Source organism: Urtica dioica, chromosome 1 (assembly GCF_054948205.1).
Source record: "Urtica dioica subsp. dioica isolate 48M chromosome 1, U.dioica_male_clone48M_v1_H2, whole genome shotgun sequence".
Taxonomy (NCBI): Eukaryota; Viridiplantae; Streptophyta; class Magnoliopsida; order Rosales; family Urticaceae; genus Urtica; species Urtica dioica.
Window position 1 is genome coordinate 13,127,934 of NC_142756.1, and position 9,137 is coordinate 13,137,070.

A 9,137-nucleotide genomic window follows, 5' to 3' on the forward strand; every position below is an offset into this window, starting at 1 on the left:
CTAAAATCATGTAGAGAGTATTTAGAAAAGTTACATTTTCTCGAAAATAATCAAAATTATTCCAAATCAATTGTTGGATTATGAAAGCCCAGATCTATTTTGTAACCTGCTTGTTAGATGATGTTAAGAACAACAAGACGAACAACAAGGAACATGTAATGAGAGCAAGTAAAGAACATCGAGAAATGGTAACCCAGTTCAGCCTCAAATGCCTACTATGGGGAGATATCAATCCCGGTGAAAAGAACAACTTCACTAGACAATACGCTGAGTACACGTCGGAATACAATGGATGGTCACCTTCCACTATTCCTAACTCCAAACTATTTCTATGGTGTTGTTAACCTAAGCTCCCCATAGGTTTGATCTCCCCTCACTTTTCACTCTTACACTCTCCCAGTGTTTCACTTCATTACAATACCAAATACCACAACAACAACTGTAAAACACAGTAGATAAGACCTCGTCGGACGAGAGTAAAAAACCTAGAAAACCAATAACACACACACTCTTGAAAAGTTGGTTTCGGCGGTAAAGTGTGTTACCCTCTCCTAGGGTATGACATTCTCTTTTATAAGGGACAACAAAAGAGAATGTCATGTGATCATACACAAGGACACATGGCGCACATCTGGACGAGGTCAGCCAAAAAGCTGTCAGGAAGGCCACGTCGAATCCTGGTCGTACAACGACAATAATATTATGTGCGATGCTAGAGACATCATCAAAGACAATAGAGTTGCCTGAACCAAATGGCAAACTCAGTGTAACTACAATCTCCCCCTTTGGCTTTGAGAAGGCAAAAGTCTATCCTGCAACAACTGAGCCCTCAACAAGGTGCTGCAAGATTCAGTCATGTCACAGTGACTGAAAGAGGAAGGCAAAAGCACAGAACACACTAATATATAGCATTGTATCAATTTGAAAGTAGAAAAACATAGTTGCAAATGACTCCCCCTTTCTTCCAATCAAAGACAAGGGAGACTTAGAGTAAGAAAATAAATATTACTGACCAGAGGGTTCGAGAATGAGGATGAGGAAACAGGAAATAAGAACATAACAACCAAATTCTTGAGCAAACAGGGTGATCAGCGAGAAGTTGAGAGAGGGTCTCCAGAGAACATCTTCGTCAAAGCTTCCTCAAGGGTCTTCTTGCGCTCCGAGGACGTGGCAATGAAGGAATCCAAGTTTTGAGTCTCATCCTGAATAGAGAGAGCAATGAGCTTCCTGATGTCCGATAATATGGGTAGCACAACTGGCGCATCAGATGAGAAGAACTTGGCATGAGGAAGACTGGTCTGAGGCGGCTTCTGAATATCAGCTACATGGTGCTTCTGGAACAACTTGTAGCTGAATGTGATTTTGCTCGGATCTGAGCTGCAGGCCTTCAGTTCCTTAGGAGTAAGAATGTCCGGGTGCTGGTGAAGAATGATCCCAGTAATCATAGCCGGATAGGCTATGGGAAGCTTGATGGCGTCGGAGCCTGCATGCTTGATGATTTTGGAGTAAAAGAACTTCCCAAAGTCCAATGTCCTGCCAGTCCCTATGATGTATAAAAATTGAGCAAGGACAAGGGAGACACTTGTGGACTGAGCAGATAGAAGCCAGCTTTTGACTCCGTTCTTGTGCAAGACGGAGTACTTGGAGCTAAGCAGAGAGGCTCGGTATAAGCCAGTCTCAGGCCAACCCTTCTCATATTTTCCACCCTGCAGTTCCTTCACAAGCTCAAACCTGGAGGGTATAGGGTCTTCAGACGCATGAGCAACCGTCCCTAGGAACTCGTGGATCACCTTGGGATAGAACTCAATGCACTTGGTTCTCACACAACCTTCTGGAAGTTTGGGGAGGTCGCGTCTTCGACCTGGTCTGGCAGGTTCACTATGAACTCCCACACCAACTGAGCATGATATGAACCCACTGCAGTAACAGAAGAGAAGAGGCCAACTTCCTTGAGAAGGTGACGATATCAGTATAGTCCAGGGCCTCATCCGACAATGCATGCTCCGGGGCAATGCTGCGGAGGATGACGTACTTCCATCTCCCCGCGTTCTTCAGGGTGTGGAAGGAGAGACCCGTGATGGGAACGTCTGGCACTTCTTGCCGATGGACTTTCTTCTTCTTCTTCTTCTTCTTCTTCACGGGGACCCTCTCTTCTTCAACCTCTTCTTCAAAGGCGTTAGTGACATGGTCTCCCACATCCTCTTCTTGCTCTTCTTCTTCTTGAACTTCTTCAACAGGCTTAACCTCAGGAACCCTTTTTCGCTTCTTCGCCTTGGCCACCTTTTTCACCTTCTTCTTTTTCGGCTTCTCATTCTTCTTCGGGGATGGAGCAGGAACAGACTCTTCGCCACGCTGAGGAAGGATCCTAGTGCCCATGACCTTGTTGAAGTCCTCTCGAGAGATCCAATCCTTCGGGCCCTCCTCAATCTCCTCAGACAGTACCCATTCCCCTTCAGTTCCATGGTCATTACAGCAAGAGTCGGGTTTTTGACCTCTACTTCGGTCTGGGATGGGTTAGGGTTATCAGATGGGGTGTTTCTTGTTGGCTTTGATGCCCACAAGAAGAGTAGTAGTTATTACATATATGCATTTGATGTAAGATAGTCTCACAAAGACTCTTGCTTGTAATTGCTAAATAATTAATAAAGAGTTGAAACTTTCATTCATTATCCCATGTTTGTTTGAAGCTTTATGATAAACCTTAATCTTTAGTCCTTAAACAAACCTAACAACAAATGAAGAGTCAAATATAGATTTACATGAACAAACTCTTCATGGTTTGCTTAAAACAGTATATTCACAATCTAAGGATCAAAGAGCTATTGATCCCAGTATGATTGTTAGGAGAACCTGTGATGTCTGGCTATGAGACATAGAGAGTTGAGACCCTATACTTCCTCCTAGGTATCTTATGAAGATTCTGAATTGATCAGTGCATTTCTAGAGACAGTATAAGACCAAACCATTTAACCTCGTTTGTCTTAAATTCACTATGTATGAATTGCATCATGCTTACCTCAATCCTAAAATGAGACATGTCATTTCATAGCTTACATAATCTCATTTGAGAAGGTCAGATTTCTAGATTCACTATATGATATAGACAAGGCCTATTGATGAAGTACTAAGTTATGAAGATGTCATGAACAACTTTGTGAAGATCTCATAGATATGGAATTCATGTACAAGATTGCTGAAATGCAATGTATATCACCTCATGCTTTGTTCCTTGGAATGTGAATAAATGAACTGGCCAGTGTCCAAATTGAGTCATGACTCTTTTGGGTGAATCAATGTGACTTGTTAGCTCCTCGTCAAAACATTGTTTCTAACTTATTAACAAATGACAAATGTGTTGAGAAAATAACAACTAGAAGGGTCCAATGACAATTTTATAAATCACATCTAGTTGATTATATTCATGAAAGGTAAACATAGATAATATTCAATGGATCCACTCATCACAATTAAGTAGAATTTTGAGTAGAAAATATGTTCATTTGAACCGAGAGATTTTCAGTGTCAACTCTTTAGTTGAGTCAGTTGACATTAAGCTAGAACTTGGAAAAGGTTTGTGAACTTTTGTGTCCAAGTATGCTAGCTCAAGATTGGTTCATTTGGATCAATGAGGTCACTACCACAAGTCATTAGAGTAAGATTTGTTAAACTAGTAGCTAAGTCAAAACAAGTCGAGTGTTGAAATAGACGAATTTTACGAAAATTGTCTAAAGGGTAATTTTGTCCATAAGGACATGAGATGGTATAAATGTAAAAATAAGATTTTGGATATCGTCATATGATGACAATGTGAATTGATCCACGCGGCCAATATAGGATTTGGGCCTTGAGGATTGAATTTCATTTTATGAAATTTTATGTAAAAATTCTACATGAGCTTTTCTTGTATTGTCTTGAACAAATAAAGAAACATCTAGAAGCTTGTTCTAGATGAAAAACTCGTGGACACCATCTAGAGAAAGAGGGAAATTATTTTTTGCATTGATGTATGAAGATACTTGCCAAAAAGGAAAAAGAGGAAACAAATTTATAGCATATAGCTATTGAGTCACATGGCCAACATAGAGAAAAAGGGAAACAAATTTCCAGCCTTGGTATTATTATGATAGGAATGGGAAACAAATATTGTGCTCATGAATATGTGATATTCAACCATAATAGAAAAGAGGAAATTGCCTCTTCAAGACAATCATTTCTCCTATAAATACCACACCACATTCACAATGTTAAAACAAGTTTTTTGTGAGAACTTCTCTCTCTCTCTCTCTCTCTCTCTCTCTCTCTCTCTCTCTCTCTCTCTCTCTCTTCTTCTTGCTCTTTTGTTCTGGCACCTAGGTCCTCATTAGACCTAGCGTTTTGTATTAGCCCTTTGGCTCTAAGACTAGTACTTGAGTCATTGTGTTTAATAGTGCCCACACACTAAATCCCAACCAAACTCAAAGACTCTAGTGGTAGAAACTATTGTGGTTGCTCGTATTCAAGAAGACACGAAGGAGACAAGCTAAGTGGGGAGACGAGCAATTCAACCAATCCAAAATCTTCTCAACACTCAAGCTTCAAGCAAGGTTGGTACCGAGTGAAAACTCGTTATATTTTTATTTTAGATTATATATTCATGCACTTTGTCTAGGTAGTACAATCGTTTTACATGTTTTAAAGAATTTTTTTATATTCCGCCGCTTGCTAGAAGCGATAAATTATTCTTAATCCTAGATCTATTCCAACATTTCTCACACCAACCTTTTCAGGCTTTCCGAGGTGGAGCATGGCATCGGCGGCAGAAAACACATTCTTTCTCTCAGGCAGACTCGACCTAAATGCACCAGCCTGTTGCATGCTACTAGACGACACCCTAGAAGGAGAAATAGGGCGAGAGAGTACAGTTCCCTATACCTAGGGGAATGTGGGAAAATCCTCGCGAAGGTTGGGAGTTTCTGTCTGAGCACAACATCTCCGGACGAAACATCGACCCTGTCCTTCTTAGCCTTAATGATCTTTACCCCATGTCTATTAACCTCAGAGATGATCTTCTTCAAGCCGGAGAACTTCTTGCCACTTCATTTCCCGCTGCTTTTAGCGACAAACCCTTTCCTTTTCTAGTGCGAACCATTTTCACCGACACAATAGCAATTTGGCATTGAGGGAAACGAAGATGAACCAGAGGAAGAGAATTCGAAAAAGAACTGCTGACACAAGTGAGTTCAATGAAAGTAATTATGACAGTTAAGCAAATGTGACCTTTCTCAGGAAATAAACCATCACAATGAGCTTAACACTACCCCGAATGAGCCTTTCAGTGATCAAGACACATGCCCAAACATGCCTCGACCAGCCCATTAATTGCTACAAATCGAGAATGCAAACACCCAATGCAGAGCGCAATTTTTCGAACTTAATAATATCCAGGGGTTTTGTAAATATATCTACCAATTGATTCTCGGTGCTGACGTGTTCCAAGGACAGAATCTTATAATTCACAAGATCTCTGATGTAGTGGTGCCTGATCACAATATGGTTGGTCTTGCTGTGTTGAACTGGATTCTTGGCTATATTGATCGCGCTGGTGTTGTCACAGTACAACGTGACGACATCCTGTGGAACATCGTACTCTTCCAACATAGATTTGAGATAGACCAGTTCAGTACAAGCAGCACCAACAACGATGACTCAGCTTCAGCCGTGGAGAGCGAGACACAATTCTGTTTCTTGCTGAACCAAGAGACCAAGTTGTTCCCAAGAAAGAAGCAACCTCCTGAGATGCTTTTTCTATCACCGGAGTTGCCTCCCCAATCTGCATCGAAATAACCCACAAGACAAGAATTTCTGTCAAAAGAGTAGAGGATACCATAGTCGCTGGTGCCATGAATGTACTTGATAATCCTCTTAGCATAGCTCAGGTGGGTTGTAGTAGGTTGAGCCTGGAACCTTGCACGAACACCTACTGAGTAAGAAATGTCTGGTCGGCTAGCTGTCAAATACAGGTGACTCCCGATCATGCTCCTGTACAATTTGGTATCAACCGGTTCAGCTCCATCTTCTTTAGAGAGCTTGACTGTAGCAAAAGTCGGGGTCCTCTTAGGCTTTCCTGATTCAAGACCAAATTTCTTAACCAAATCCTTGGCATACTTCCCTTGAGACTGGAAGATTCCTTCTTCAAACTGTTTGATCTGAAAACCCAAGAAGTAAAAGAGCTCTCCCACCATACTCATCTCAAACTCAGATTGCATCTGTTCCACAAAGTGGTCCACCATAGTTTGGGACATCCCACCAAACACTATGTCATCCACATAGATCTGAGCGAACATCATCTCCAAGCCAGATCTCTTGATTAAGAGAGTTTGATCCTTCACCCCTCTGATGTATCCCTTCCGAGTGAGATATTCTTCAAGACGCTCGTACCAAGCCCGTGGAGCCTGGTTCAGACCACACAAAGCTTTATAGAGCTTGTAAACATAGTTTGGAAACTTAGGATCCAAAAATCTCTTGGGCTGCTCAACGTACACTTCTCCATTCATAATACCATTCAGAAAAGCACTATTGACATCCATCTGAAACAGCTTGAACCTCTTGAGGCATGAAATACCAAGAAGGAGTTGAATAGCTTCATGTCTAGCCACAAGAGCAAAAGTCTCATCAAAATCCAGGCCCTCAATCTGAGAATAATCCTGAGCGACCAATCTGGCTTTGTTCCTCGTGATATTGCCAAGAGCGTCGGATTTGTTCTTGAAGATCCATTTTGTTCCAATAACATTCACTTCCTCAGGTCTGGGAACAAGCTTCCAGACCTCATTGCTGTAAAACTAAACTAATTCCTCTTGCATGGCTATCATCAAGAACTCATCACTAATAGTCTCAGTGACATTCTTTGGCTCAATTCTAGATGTGAAGCAAACGTTGCCTATCATTTCCCTGTAACTCACAGGTTCCTTTCTCCTGGTGGTGACTCCTTCATTTAGGTTTCCGATAATAGCTTCTGTAGGATGATTCTTCTTGACTCTACTCGAGACTTTCTTCATCGGAGAGTCAGAATCAGTTCTTTCCCGTGGGACAGCGGAAGCTTCATTAGTGTCTGAGACATATTATGTGACACTGGAATGAACATCAGGAGAGATACTAGCTTCATCCTCTTCAGAAACCCTGTCTTCATCATCGACCACCACATTCATTGACTCCATGATACACTGAGTCCTCTTGTCGAAAACCTGAAGGCAGCACCACTGGATGTGTAGCCCAAGAAAATGGCATCATCACTCTTAGTATCCAGCTTCTTCATGGGTTCTCTGTCAGCAAGAACAAAACACATACTGCCAAAGATATGAAAATACTTGACATTGAGCTTCCCCCCTTCCATATTTCATAACTTGTGCAGGACATACCAGGATGTATCCTGATTGTGGATATGACACGTAGTATTTACAGCTTCTGCCCAGAAGCGATACGAAAGGGACTTCGCGTAAAGCATAACCTATGCCGTTTCCTGGATTGTTCTGTTCTTTCGCTCCACAATGCCATTTTGTTGAGGCGTGATAAGGGCAGAGAACTCATGCATGATCCATTGAGAATTGCAGAACTCAAGGAATTTTCCATCCTCAAATTCCTTCCCATGGTCGATGCGAATCTTCATGATCTTGCCTGAAGTGTTCTCCTTCTCATGCTGCAGCCTCAGACTCAGGGTGTGGAATGCATCAAAGGCATCAGAATTTTCTTTGAGAAACTCAACCCAGGTGTACCTTGAGTAGTCATCAACAACTACCAGGATATATCTTATCCCATCCAGACTCTCAACTTGCATGGAACCCATGAGGTCCATGTGGAGAAGTTCCAAAACACGAGAGGTGGTGATGAAGTCTACCTTCTTGTGATACGCACGCACTTGTTTCCCCACTTGACACTGACCACAGATCCTCCCTTCTTTGATCTTCAACTCAGGAAGACCTCTAACAGCTTCTTTGGACACAAGATTGCCCAAACTCCGTAGATTCAAGTGCCCAAGTCTTTTATGCCAAAGATCCATGGCATCATCTTTGTTAACAAGATAGGTGGAAGATGAACTAGAGGGAGCAGACCAAATGTAGCAATTGTCCGGGGACCTTAAACCCTTCATGTACACTGACTTGTCATCACACGTAACTGAATAGTCGTTCTTGGTGAAAGTGACTGTCAAATCTTGATCGCATAACTGACTAATGTTGATCAGGTTTGCTTTGAGCCCATCAACCAGAATGATGTTGTCGAGAACTGGAAGCTCGAAACATTTAACTTTCCCTTCCCAACCACAGTGTCAGTCGATCCCCCTCCAAACGTGAAATGCCCCTTAGACCAACTCTGCACGTTGTTTAGAAAAGACCCTTCTCCAGTCATATGTCGTGAGCATTCACTATCAAAATACCAGTCCTGTCTGGCAGTGACTTTGAGAGAGGTATAAGCGACAAAAGCTCTGTGGTCATGTTTGATTCTCCACACTTGACCAGCAGGGGTACACGAGGTCTGCCTCTCAGAACGTTCTCTAAGATCCACCTTCATCCTGGGGAATCTACTCCGAGCATAAAGAATTGAATAGTGTTCTTCCTCTCTAGAAACTTGCCATAAAGAGAATAGCAGAAAGAGCGGATATGCCCCTATTTTCCACAGGAATGACATCTCCATTCAGGCCTAGGAGCAGACCTTGGATTTGGCAGAACATGACTTGATGACTTCTAAGATGGTGGAGACACCTTGCGCCTATTCTCCACCAGCACTTGAGACGAAGACACAAAGACAGTCTTGCACGAGGTAGAGGCGCCAGAATGATATCCAAGTCATCTGTGACTAGAGGACGGTTGCCCAATCTTCAGGATCTCATTCAGGCTGGAAGTTCCTTAGTTCAACATCTGAACAGACTTGATCATATTCGCTAGATCAGCATTGAGTTTAGCGATTTGTTTCTTCAAACTTCCAATGACCTCAAGATGGTGAGACTTTTCACCAAGCAGCGATTCAATCTTGTTCTTCAGCACGTCAGGAGACTCATTCTTCAGTTTTTCTATCTCCTCGAGTAAGCTAGATTGTTTAGCCTCCAATTCTTCAATCCTGGATTTCTGTTTGAGAAAGGCATTGGACTCGTCGTCCCACTTCACAAA